Below are 13,053 nucleotides of genomic sequence, written 5' to 3'. Positions count from 1 at the left end.
GCACAGGGCCTGGTATATGATGGGCACTTTCAAAGGCTTTAGGAAAGCATGGCAGAAAGGAAAGAAGAAAAACAAATGAAAAGAATGGTGATAGAAAAATCCAGGGAGGGAAAGAGGAGGAGAGGAAGAAATAAAGAGAAAAACAAATCATAGCTAGAGAGAAAAAAATGGGGGAGGAAAAAGAGAGATTCATTACAATTATACACATTCACATTCTTTGAGATTCAAAGTTGATGATAAAAGTTCTCCGCATTTACCAAGCATTCAGAAAATATTTTTAGAACATTAAAGAATACATGGAACTTACTGGCTCCACGATGTTGAATTTCTTGGACTCCTGAACTTCCTGGATTTGATAAATGTAATCAAGGGAGGACTCAAAAAAATGTGCCTCTCTTTGTCCACCTGCAGGTCAACCTGTAGAATGGTAGCAAATCTCACAAATTGGCACTGTCATTCACACAAGTTAGTGCTTATGGAATGAACAGAATGCTGGAGCTAGAGGAGAGTTTCGGCACCAGGGAGTGATCTGGTCCCTTTATTTTACAAATAGGAAACACGAAGCCAAGAGATAAAAAGCTACTAAAGCAAGACTCCTGGTTTCTGGTCCTACAAGTAAGAAGCTTGGCAGTTATCATGCCCATCCTCACAGGAGAATAAAACTAAACAAGGTGAAAATAAACTACTCCTCCTGGATCCAACAACTAATTGAAGTCAGAGAAAAAAACCAATGTCTCAAAAATTGTATAGAAATTTGAATATGGGGAATAAGAATGATCAGAGCAGAAGCCTGCTGCTGCAGCCAATATCAGACTTTATTTTAGAACTCTCCAGTGGGTCCAACATAATGGCACATGTGGATGCTGGACTTGCAGCCTCCAAAAACCCATCCAATGTATCCCTTTGCTTAGAAAAATTACTCCTGAAAGACAACTGAAAAACAATTAAACAGCTTCTGCACAACAAGCTAGAGAGAGAGAGACAGAGAGAGAGAGAGAAAGAGAAAGAGAAAGAGAGAGAGAGAGCAGCATAGAGAAGGCTGAGGAACCATGAGAGCTCTGCAGGAGGTGAAGGAACAGCTCAGGACCGAAGAGACCAGTGAGCACCACTGTTTACACATCCTGGGCATGTGGATAGAAGACAGTAGCTCCATTCAGGCTCTATGGCCACCCGCAGGGCGCTGCAGCAAACCGCCACCCACCCCTCCTGGAGCTAAATACAATAGAATCATGAGGGCAGCTTAGCTTGTATAAAGAGAGCTCCTCTTCCCAGATATCGACCCAGCAGGTAGGTATGGGGAAGTGGCAACACTTTGCCCACTGAGCTGCATGTGAATGTGGGGCACCCCCACCTAGAGAGAGGGCAGAGCTAGCAAAACACTCCAGTACCAGTTGCACAACTATTCGACCCAGAGAATAGTGCAGCCATAGTGGGTCACTACAGGCATTACTCCTCCTGAAAAATATGGAGCTGGCAAATGGTCTATGGTCTGCACACAGGACTCCCTGATCAGAGAAAGTGCAGAGAATGGGGGGTGCGGCTGCACACACTGGTCGGGCGGCTCTACCCTCCAAAAAGCACAAAGCTACCAAAACCTTGTGGCCCAGTGTGGAGTGAGGGGGGCAATGCTGTGCATGTGCACAGGGCTGCCAAGCCCCAAGAAGGTGAAGAATGTGGGGTAAGGCTATGTGTGAACCCAGGTTACCCCACCAGGACAAAGGATGGATCTAATGGAAGGGGGGTGAGATACAAGAAAGCAATCAGGTAACCCAGAGAGACTGTGCTCTGACAACAAATAATTAAAACAGAACACGCAGAGCATACACCGTGCAGCCCCTTTTACACCAGGCAGCCCTGCCCAGATTATAAGGACAATGAGGCTCACACACCCCAGGTGGCCCATTCAGAACCCACTCCTTCAGGCCAGGTGACAGGACAGGCACTGCATGCACCTCCCCCCAACTACAACTGGCAGGCTGAAACTATTCAACACACAATGTAAAAAGACAACTTTTTCAAGATTGGGTGAGATGACTATTCCATCCAACTCAAAGAAACAAAAACAGACAGTCAAACAAAATGTGGAGACAGAAGAATATACCCCAAATGAAGGAACAAGGAAAAAACTCTGGAGAAATATTCTAGTGAAATGGAAATGGTTAATCAGACAGATAAAGACTTCCAAGCAAACAGTCATAACAATGTTCAATAAACTTGAGAGTAGAAGAGGGGAACTCAAGAGAGCGCTTGAACAACAAAAAAATGTAATAATCTTATCCGGCTTGAGCGCAGATTCACCGGTTTGAGTGCGGGATCATAGACATGATCCCATAGTCGCTGGCTGAGCCCAAAGGTCGCTGGCTTAAAGCCCAAATTGCTGGCTTGAGCAAGGGAGTCACTGACTTGGCTGGAGTCCCCAGTCTGGCCCGTCCTTGCATCCCTGGCTGGTCCCAAGTGAGCCCCGTGGGCCAATCAGTCAGCCTCAGCGGCGTCTCCCAGGCAGGCACGTCAGGGCTGGACCTGCAGGGTGGACGCAGAGGGAATCCCGCGGGGCGGCGTGGAGGGAGCGGCGGGGAGGGCGTGGGCTGCGCTGCAGGTGAGCACAGGGCGGCAGGTGGGGGAGAGCCCCGACCCAGCGGGCGAGGGGCGGTTCCTTCCAGCCTCTGCGCGGGGTCACGTGGCCGCGTTTGTCCAACTCCCCCCCCCGCCCCCTCAGGCCCCCGGCGCCTTCAGGAAAATATGCGCCTACATCTCCCGGTTGGGTGGCCGCCATGGTTGACTGGGAGAAGGCGCGTGCCCCCAACGTGGAGAAAAACCTGTACGCGCTGCTGCGCAAAGGTGAAGGTGCCCGGGGCGGGAATCGCGGGCTGCATGAGGGCCGGTAAGTGTCGGGGCTGCTCCTACAAGCACTTCGCTTTCGGGACCACGATTTTGTTTCTCCCCAGGGCTCGGCGCCCATCGGCCTGCTTTCATGGTTCACCGCTGGCAGGCCACCAGACCCCCAGCGGACGACACTGAGGACTCGCAGGAAGAATGGACTCAGAGGCAGCTGAGGTGAGGGGCTGCAGGCACGCGCTGTCCATTTGAAATGGACCCAGGGTCAGGTCCCCAGCCTCTAAACAGATAATGAGGGACAGAGCTTGCGTTTAGCAAACAAGCGAGATGCATACAGTGCATTGTGAAGTAAGGGGGGATTTGCTACTCTGCTTCAATGTGTAAATAATTACACATGTTTATAGATGTGTTAATGAGCAGGAATGGTATAAAAGTATAAAAGCACATAAGAAATAACTCATTCAGAACACTTCTCATCACAAGAGGAGAATGAAGGTCTGGCCAGTGATCAGTGCTCCAGGACAGGGCTCCCTGGGCAGCGCCGGACACATTGCAGATGGGAAAGGATTAATCGTGGTGATTAAGGCAGCTGGGGTTATGAGCCAGGGTAGGGACCATTGTATCAGGCCCTGTGTCAGCCATCTCTTCAGTGCATCTGGTTTTATGAGGGTGTGGTCAGTAAGGTCCTTCTGCTTTCATGGTCTAGCATTGAAACAGATGAAGCACAGGTGTGATCTCAAGCTTGACCCAATGGTTTCTGTGGTCCACGGAATCTGATGATTAAGGAAGGGCAAGAACAGCCAAATGTGTAAAGGTGAAAGGATAAGAAGGAAAGCAGGCAAGGTGGTCACTGTACCATTAGACTGAACAAGGCTACTCTGAAACACGAAGACGGAAAGGAACCCTGGCCAAGTTGTTTACTTCGTTAGAGAGTCATCCCCATACACCAATGTTCTGAGTTTGATGTCCAGTCAGGGCCCATATAAGAATCAACCAGGCCCTGGCCGGTTGGCTCAGCGGTAGAACGTTGGCCTAGCATGTGCGGAGGACCCGGGTTCGATTCCTGGCCAGGGCACACAGGAGAAGTGCCCATTTGCTTCTCCACCCCTCCGCCGCGCTTTCCTCTCTGTCTCTCTCTTCCCCTCCCGCAGCCGAGGCTCCATTGGAGCAAAGATGGCCCGGGCGCTGGGGATGGCTCTGTGGCCTCTGCCTCAGGCACTAGAGTGGCTCTGGTCACAACATGGTGATGCCCAGGATGGACAGAGCATTGCCCCCTGTGGGCAGAGCATCGCCCAATGGTAGGCATGCCGGGTGGATCCTGGTCGGGCGCATGCGGGAGTCTGTCTGACTGTCTCTCCCTGTTTCCAGCTTCAGAAAAATGAAAAAAAAAAAAGAATCAACCATTTGAGCCTGACCAGGTGGTAGCACAGAGGATAGAGCATCAACCTGGGATGATGAGGACCCAGGTTCCAAACCCCAAGGTTGTGGCTTGAGGATGGGTTCACCAGCTTGAGTGTGGGGTCGCTGGCTAGAGCATGCGATCGTAAATGTGACCCCATGGTCACTGGCTTCAAGTCCAATGTTGCTGGCTTGAGCCCAAGGTTGCAGGTTTGAGCAAGGGGTCACTGACTAAGCTGGAGTCCCCTGGTCAAGGCATGTATGAGAAAGCAATCAATGAACAACTAAGGTACCGCAGCTATAAGTTGATGCTTCTCATCCCTCTCCTTTCCTGTCTGTCTCTCTAGCTAAACAAAAAGAAAAAAGAAAGAATAATTAACCACTAAATGCATAAAAGAGTGGAACAAGAAATCAATGTTTCTCTCTCACTCTCTCTCTAAAATCAATAAATAATTTAATTTATTGATTTTAGAGAGAAGAGTAAGAAAGAAAGAATGGGGAGGCAGACAAGAGCAGGAAGCACCAACTTGTAGTAGTTGCTTCTTATATGTGTCTTGACCAGGCAAGCCTGGGGTTACAAACTGGTGACCTCAGTGTTCCAGGTCATTGCTTTATCCACTGTGCCACCACAGGTCAGGTAGACAGAAAAGAGAAAGTTTTATGTTAAAGAAATGGATTTTCTGTCCACTTAAGTGACCTTTATTATATTTTTGACATGATCGGCTTTTTTTCTTTTTCTTTTTTATTTTAGTGAGAAAGGAAGAGGGAGGGACAGATAGAAATAGACTGGCTAAAGGGGAAAGAGATGAGAAGTATCAATTCTTCATTGCAGCTCCTTAGTTGCTCATTGACTGCTTTATCATATGTGTCTTGACTGGGGGGCTACAGCACAGTAAGTAACCCCTTGCTCAAGCCAGCTACCTTGGACATGAGCCACCAATCATGGGGTCATGCCTATGATCCCACGCTCAAGCCTATGACCCTGTGCTCAAGCTGGTGAGCATGCACTCAAGCCAGATTAGGCCGCACTAAAGCCGGCAGCCTAAGGGTTTCAAACGTGTGTCCTCAGTATCACAGTCCATCCTGAAAAAGCAAGACCCTCTGGACCACACTTTAGATGAAAATTGGATAAGAGAAAACCATTTGTAGATTTCAGTTCCTCTGAGTCCTCTAGAAAGGCTAATAAGTATGACCTAGGTATGTGGGGTAGATTTTGGATAGGCCTGGATTTAAGCTCTACTAAACTAAGAGTGAATTTAGCACTGGAGCTTTGGGCAAATCTTACAAATTCTCTGAGCTCTTGAATGCCAATGTGTAAGGTGAGGATACGTGCATATATGCTTTGATAGAATTCAATTCAATTTACTTATTTGTGTATATATTTATTTATTTTTTAGATAAGAGGAGGTGAGATAATGAGGCTGACTCTCATATGCACCCTTACCAGGATCTACCGGCAACCCTAATTCTCGAGTACTGAGCTGGATTTTAGCACCTCAGGGTGATGTGCTCTAGCTAATCAAGCCATCCTTAGCACCCAGGGCCAATGCCCAAACCAATTGAGCCACTGACTGCAGGAAAGGAAGAGAGAGAGAAGAGGGAGAGGGAGGAGTGGAAAAAGAGATGGTCAGTTTTCCTATGTACCCTGACTGGAATCAAACCTGGGATATACACTGGGCCGATGCTCTATACTGGCTAGGGCTTAAATTCAATGTAAAAGAACTGACACACATTGTCCAGTAAATACATCTCTGATAATAGCAACCATATGCTGCTGGTGTTGTATACCTGCCTTTCCTAAATGCCTTACAAATACTGTGCCCTTAATAAATATTTTATGAATAACTAAATTATGGAAATTAAACCTCACAAAGGATATATCTAGAAACAAAAATTGAATTGGCCATTTGTAGTCAGTGTAGAGGTTTACTATTATAGAGGCTCTCTGAGCCAATAGTTGACAAAAGAAAATACCAGAGTATGTAGAAAAAGAGGTGATACTTTGATGGAAGGAAATTGTATGTTTTCTGACAAAATAGGGACTAACACTTCTAACTTTACCAAACTCACTCTTCTCCAACTTAGAACTCAGGAGAAAGGAGACTGAAGTAAAGATGTATAGCCTACGAGAAAGAAAAGGCCATGTGCACCAAGAGATCAGCAGGCCCCAGGATGATAACTACCTCTGTAAGTGACCCTCACAAAGCATGTTATGTCTTCATACAATAATTTCATCTGGTCATTTGCCCCTTAGAGCATTCCGATCCCCTAGGGACTTGCACTACAGAATTGGGTTCAATGATGTGAGTGCCTGGGCTCTTTCTGAAGCTCTATATGTCCAGAAACATGCACCAAACTTTCCCTAATCCCTATTGCTGTCACCCCCAGATTGTGAGAAGTGTCAGAACTTCTTCATTGACAGTTGTGACATGCATGGGCCCCCTACATTTGTAAAAGACAGTGCAGTGGATAAGGGGCATCGAAACCACGCAGCCCTCACTCTGCCCCCTGGGTTGAGAATTGGACCATCAGGCATCCCTGAAGCTGGTCTTGGAATGTGGAATGAGGCATCTGCTCTGCCAGTGGGTCTGCACTTTGGCCCTTATAAGGGCCAGATCACATAAGATGAAGAGGCAGGCAACAACGGATACTCCTGGCAGGTGAGAAGTATTTACCTCTTCCCCTGTCTTGTGGCTTCCCACATCTTTCCCATAGCTTGGTGGGACCTGCCCTTCTAATGCTAGGACATGGATGGAGACAATATGGTTAGCTCTGGGTACTGAGTGGACTCTGCAGACCATAGAGCTTCTGTTGAGGATCACAGGTTAAGTGGGAGCAAATTGGTACAGACACAAAGGAAAGCCTCCTCCCAGCCCTGAGTGAACAGGTCAACTCAGATGTGATGAGTAAGAAAGTATCATGTGGTCACGAGTGGCAATGCATGCAAGCTGAAAGAGTTTTGTTGATAGTAGGGTAAAATAATTTCTCTATTAATTCCTCAACCAAAAAAAATCTTTATATTTTCTTCCAGAAATGCAGAATACCAAAGGGAGAAACTGCTATATGCATGTGAATGGAAAAGATGAATCCTGCACCAACTGGATGAGGTAAGGCCAAGAACTCTGGGAGTCATGAGAACAGTCATCCTTCTCAGGCCCATACATCTTTCCTTCTCATCATGCCTCCCTCAGTGGTCTCCCTCAATCCTCTCTTCCTCTTTTTTCTCCATTTGGTGCTCTTTCAAAGCAAGAGGTATTTAGAGAAAAAAGTGGGATAAAAATATAGCATATGTTCTCAAAATATAAATCTCTATGCTAGACAAAATTTAGGCACTAGAAAAAAACTTTGAGGGTCTGAATTACACTTTAATTGATCTAATGAACATTATTTAAGCCCTTCCTATATTCCAGTTTAGATGAAGGTATTCATTACCTAAGCAGATCATATAACCCATCTTCTTATGGAGGAGTAATTGCAGACACAGTGAAACAATTGATATTACAAATATTTAACAATAAATTTTTTTGATAATTTCACAGTGCCAGCATACTTAAACCAAGGATAGCCTAAACCAGTGATCAGCAAACTGCAGCTCATGAGCCACATGCAGCTCTTTGGTCCCTTGAATGTGGCTCTTCCACAAAATACCATGTGCAGGCACTACCTCAATAAGGAATGTACCTACCTATATAGTATAAGTTTAAAAAAATTTGGCTCTCTTGGCCTGACCTGTGATGGCACAGTGGATAAATCGTTGACCTGGAAATGCTGAGGTTGTCGGTTTGAAACCCTGGGCTTGCCTTGTCAAGGCACATATGGGAGTTGATGCTTCCAGCTTCTCCCCCCTTCTCTCTCTGTTTCTCTCTCTCCCTCTCTCTCTCTCCTCTCTAAAAATGAATAAATAAAATTAAAAAAAATTGGCTCTCAAAAGATATTTCAATCATTGTAGTGTTAATATTTGGCTCTGTTGAATAATGAGATTGCCAACCACTGGCCTAAACCTGTGAGGGCAGCAAATATCCCAGCCTCCCTTCTAACTAGAACTGAGTTCTGAAGCCTGCAGAGCAATGATCATGGGACACTTGCCTGAGAGGATCTTTTATGATGGGTTACAAAATGTGAATAAGCTATTATTGTTCTTTAAGATTTTGCTAAGACAAAGAGACCTCCAAGTCCTGGCAGGTTGGTTCAGTGGTAGAGCATCAGCTTGGCCTGTGGAAGTCCAGAGTTTGATTCCCTGCCAGGGCACACAGAAGCACCCATCTGCTCCACTCTTCCCCCTCTCCTCTACCTCTGTCTCTTTCTTCCCCTCCCCAGCCAAAGCTCCATTGGAGCAAAGTTGGCCCTGGCTCTGAGGATGGCTTCATGGCCTCCACCTCAGGCACTAGAATTGCTTTGGTTACAGCATAGCAGTGCCTCAGATGGGTAGATCATCGCCCCCTGGTGGGCATGCCGGGTGGATCCTGGTAAGGGGCATGTGGGAGTCTGTCTATTTCCCTGCTTCTCATTTCTGGGGGTGGGGGAGACCTCCAGGTTTTTATGGGAACCTGGTTGAAGCTACCTAAATAAAATGTGAGGAGAATGGAGAAAGGCCTCTCAAGAAAAGATGGACTTGGTCTGAGTGTTGAATGATGTGAACTAATCTAGACACAGAGTCCAACATCAAGTAGCAAGTTCTGTGATATAAACAGGACCTGAGTTAGTTTAGAGAAGCTACAGTTCACTGTGTTTAATGGCCAATCAGGGTGGAGGTTACATCTGCAATTGGCTTTGGAAAATGGTATTAGGCAGGATGAGCACAGTAAGCAGGACATGGACATTGGAAGTCATATGACATTGTGACATGCTCAGAAATTGAACAGAAGATTCTCCGGGAGCACTGTGGGAGTGGGCGACATCAGAGCCCGAGTGTCAGTTGCAGAGCTGGACATGGATCTGAGAGGTTGTAAGAACTCATCACCAGTGGGTTTCTTTTCTTTCATCTGCCTCAATCCCAGGTATGTGAACTGTGCCTGGGATGATGAAGAGCAGAACCTGGTGGCCTTTCAGTATCATGGGCAGATTTTCTACCGAACCTGCCAGGTCATCAGGGCAGACTGTGAGCTGCTAGTCTGGCATGGTGACAAGTATGGCCAGAAGCTGGGCATCAAGTGCAGCAGCAAGTGGAAGAGAGAGCTCACAGGAGCTGGAAGTGGGCACAACTGTTCTTCAAAATGGAAAGAAAAGAGAAAACTCACCTTAGAAATTTTCATGGTACACTCTAAAGTCAGTAAGATTTCAAATCAGATGCTTCAGAAATGAAGAATTCATTTCATATGCCTTTGATTCTTAGGAAAAATCTTTATATTTTTTACATTTGATTTAATTTTTTTATGTGAGAGGAGGGGAGATAGACAGATTTCTTCATGTGCCCCAACCAGTATCCACCCAGCAACCCCAGTATGAAGTCCATGCTCAGACTAGCTGAGCTATCCTCAGTGCCGGAGGTCAACACTTGAACCAACTGAGTTATCGGGCTGATGCTCAAACCAATTGAGGCACTGGCTCTAGCAGGGGAAGAGAGAGATAAGGGAGAGAGGGAGGGGAAGAGAAACAGATAGTCACTTCTCATTTGTGCCCTGACCGAGGATTCAACCTAGAACTTCCACATACCAGGCCAACACTCTGTCCACTGAGAAACTGTCCAGGGCTTTTTTTCTGAGGGCCTCTCATGTTTAGCATACAAGGTAAGAGCAGATGTCGGATAGATGCCCAGCAGCCTGGAAATGCAGTGCTGTGATCCAAGCTGAGACACTGGAGACAATCCTGAGTGAGGTGGGACAATGGTGTTATTTTCAGCTACAGGGAGACTTATTCTCTTATTTGCTTTGTTAATTTTTGTAAAATACACTTCAGTGGGGAATCCTCTCAGAGATTACTTCATCTCCAAGTGGGAGAGGATGGTGGATTACCTAGAGAGAAATAGGAGTCAGGCATATAAGAAGTATGGTTGGGGGCCCTGGCTGGCAGTCGGTTACAGCATCATCCTGTAATACCAAGGTTGAGCCCGGTTCAGGGTACATATGAGAAATGACCAATGACTGCATGCCTAGGTAGAAAAATGAATAAATGCCTTTATCTCTCTCTCTCTCCTTTTTTTTCTTCTATTTCTTCTTCCTCCTCCTCTCTGTCTCTCTAAAATCAATCAATTTTTAAAAAGTATGGTTGGGGAAATATTTTGAAACAGGACTTCCCATTGTATATGAAATGGGCTGACACTAAATGAAATCATGTATGAATATTTGGTGTGAGGCTTGAGGAAGGACATATTTTCAGTTTATCATCTATGGGAAACTATGAGGGAATCAGTTCCTAATTAGGGCCAGTGGTCTTTCTAAACAACTGTGTTAAAATCTACGTGTATATAAGAAAGGTCAGTATTGTTCCACCCATACAAGGGGTGAAACAGCCCCTGATGCTACTTGACAGTTCCCTCATCTGGTAATATGTACAAAGGACCCTTGATATGGGCTTTCTGGATTTCTAAAGATACAGTACATAAAAATTAAAAGATAAAACAGACTATAAAGAAAAAAAACAGACAATAAAGAAACAGTTTGTGGAAGACAGAGATTATACTGTCAAACCCGTAAGAATGACTCATGGGAGATGTCTTAACATCAGACAAAACATATGAATCATGTAGCCTTATCAACCTCTACCCTGACCAAAATTTTCTCTTTCAGCAGAACCACAGCCAGAGATACACCCGTGTCCTTCCTGCTCTCTGGTCTTCTCCAGTCAGAAATTCCTCACTCAACATGTGGGATGCAATCACTCCCCTCAGATTCTCCCAGGAACATCTACAAGAAAACAGCTCCAATCAGAGGATTCCTGCCCAGAGGATCCAAGTCAGCAGCAGCAACATACTGATACACACAATGGGGATGACAAAGCTGAATGTCAAGAGGACAAAGAAAAGTCCAGCCTTTTTCCTAAAAGGACCAAGCAGAGGAGGATTTCAAGGGCCTTTTTCAAACCTTGTAAAGGACACATGGGAAGCTCTAGTGAACAAGAGAGAATGATACAGGAAGTGTCCAGCACAGGCCAGAAAGTAAATTCAGTGGACACAGACAAAGTATCTATGGGAGTAGGAATGTCAAGTATTGTAGCTGTCAAGTATGGAGAGTGTGGGCAAGGCTTTGAAGATAAGTCACATATTCTCAGACAACACAGGGCACACTCAGAGGAGAAGCCCTATGTTTGCAGTGAGTGTGAGCGAGGCTTTACACGGAAGTCAAACCTCCTCAAACACCAGAGGACACACTCAGGGAAGAAGCCCTATATTAGTAGGGAGTGTGAACAAGGCTTTAAACAGAAGGCAGATTTCCTCATACAGCAGAGTACACAATCAGGGGAAAAGCCCTATATTTGCAGGGAGTTTAAGCAAGGTTTTTCATGGAAGGCAGATCTCCTCATACACCAGAGAACACACTCAGGGGAGAAGCCATATGTTTTCAGTGCATGTGAGCGAGGCTTTACATGGAAGTCCCATCTCCTCATAAACCAGAGGACACACTCAGGGGAGAAGCCCTATATTTGCAAGAAGTGTGAATGAGGCTTTGCATGGAAGTCACATCTCCTCATACACCAGAGGACACATTCATGGGAAAAAACCTATGTTTGCAGGGAGTGTGAACGAGGCTTTGTATGGAAGTCAGATCTCCTCCTACACCAGAGGACACACTCAGGGCAGAAGCCCTATGTTTGCAGGGAATGTGAGCGAGGCTTTGCACGGAAGTCACATCTCCTCATACACCAGAGGACACATTCAGGGGAGAAACCCTATGTTAGCAGGGAGTGTGAACAAGGCTTTGCATGGAAGTCTCATCTCCTCATACACCAGAGGACACACTCAGGGGAAAAACCCTATGTTTGCAGGGTGTGTGAGCGAGGCTTTGCACAGAAGTCACATCTCCTCATACACCAAAGGACACATTCAGGGAAGAAACCCTATGTTTGCAGGGTGTGTGAGCGAGGCTTTGCACAGAAGTCACATCTCCTCATACACCAGAGGACACACTCAGGGGAGAAACCTTATGTTTGCAGGGTGTGTGAGCGAGGCTTTGTACAGAAGGCACATCTCCTCATACACCAGAGGACACACTCAGGGGAGAAACCCTATGTTTGCAGGGTGTGTGAGCGAGGTTTTGCACAGAAGTCACATCTCAGACACCAGAGAAAACACTCAGGGGAGAAGCCTTATGTTTGCAAAGAGTTTAGGGAGTTATTAGCATAAAATTGCATCTCCACAGCCATAGCTTTTACATGGGTCATATCCCACCTCTGAAAAGACTTCAGAAGGAGTCTACTGACCACTTCCCTCCCAAGAGTGTAATTAATAAAAAAGTAACTCGTTAAACAAATTCTTCACTTTCATAACAAGAGATGAGCTAGACAAACAGTTCCTTAAGTGCTATGGGAATGTCAACACCAATCTCCTCCATGGTATCTTGGCCTCCTGTTCTAATAAATCTTTTCATAAAATTTTGAAGCTCACATACTCATTCCCCCTGTCACTGGATCCAGAGTTCCAGGAGAGCCACAGAGAACTCACACTGTCATGCATACAAACTCAGCAACTGGAAATGTGAAAGCCTGAAGTCAATCTACTTAGCTTACTGCCCAGGGAGAGAGATTTGAGACAGACTCACCAGGAAAGGAATTTCCTTGACTCCCAGGAAGTGGAGCCTTTTCTCCTAGTAGGCTCACAACCCTCCTCCCTGGGCTTCTCTTGGCTCCTGTCATGATTTCCTCTGACCTCTGTGTCTCAGTGGTGCA

At 46.0% G+C, this 13,053-nt stretch overlaps 1 pseudogene; it reads left to right on the top strand.

Annotated features, from left to right (window-relative positions):
• The first annotated feature begins 3,324 nt into the window (after positions 1 to 3,324).
• On the top strand, positions 3,325 to 12,511 carry LOC136318323 (histone-lysine N-methyltransferase PRDM9-like; annotated as a pseudogene).
• Positions 12,512 to 13,053: the final 542 nt, after the last annotated feature.

This window comes from Saccopteryx bilineata, unplaced genomic scaffold (assembly GCF_036850765.1).
Source record: "Saccopteryx bilineata isolate mSacBil1 unplaced genomic scaffold, mSacBil1_pri_phased_curated manual_scaffold_35, whole genome shotgun sequence".
In the NCBI taxonomy this organism is placed as follows: Eukaryota; Metazoa; Chordata; class Mammalia; order Chiroptera; family Emballonuridae; genus Saccopteryx; species Saccopteryx bilineata.
The sequence above is the reverse complement of the archived record's forward strand: the minus strand, read 5'-3'. Positions and strand labels throughout refer to the sequence as shown.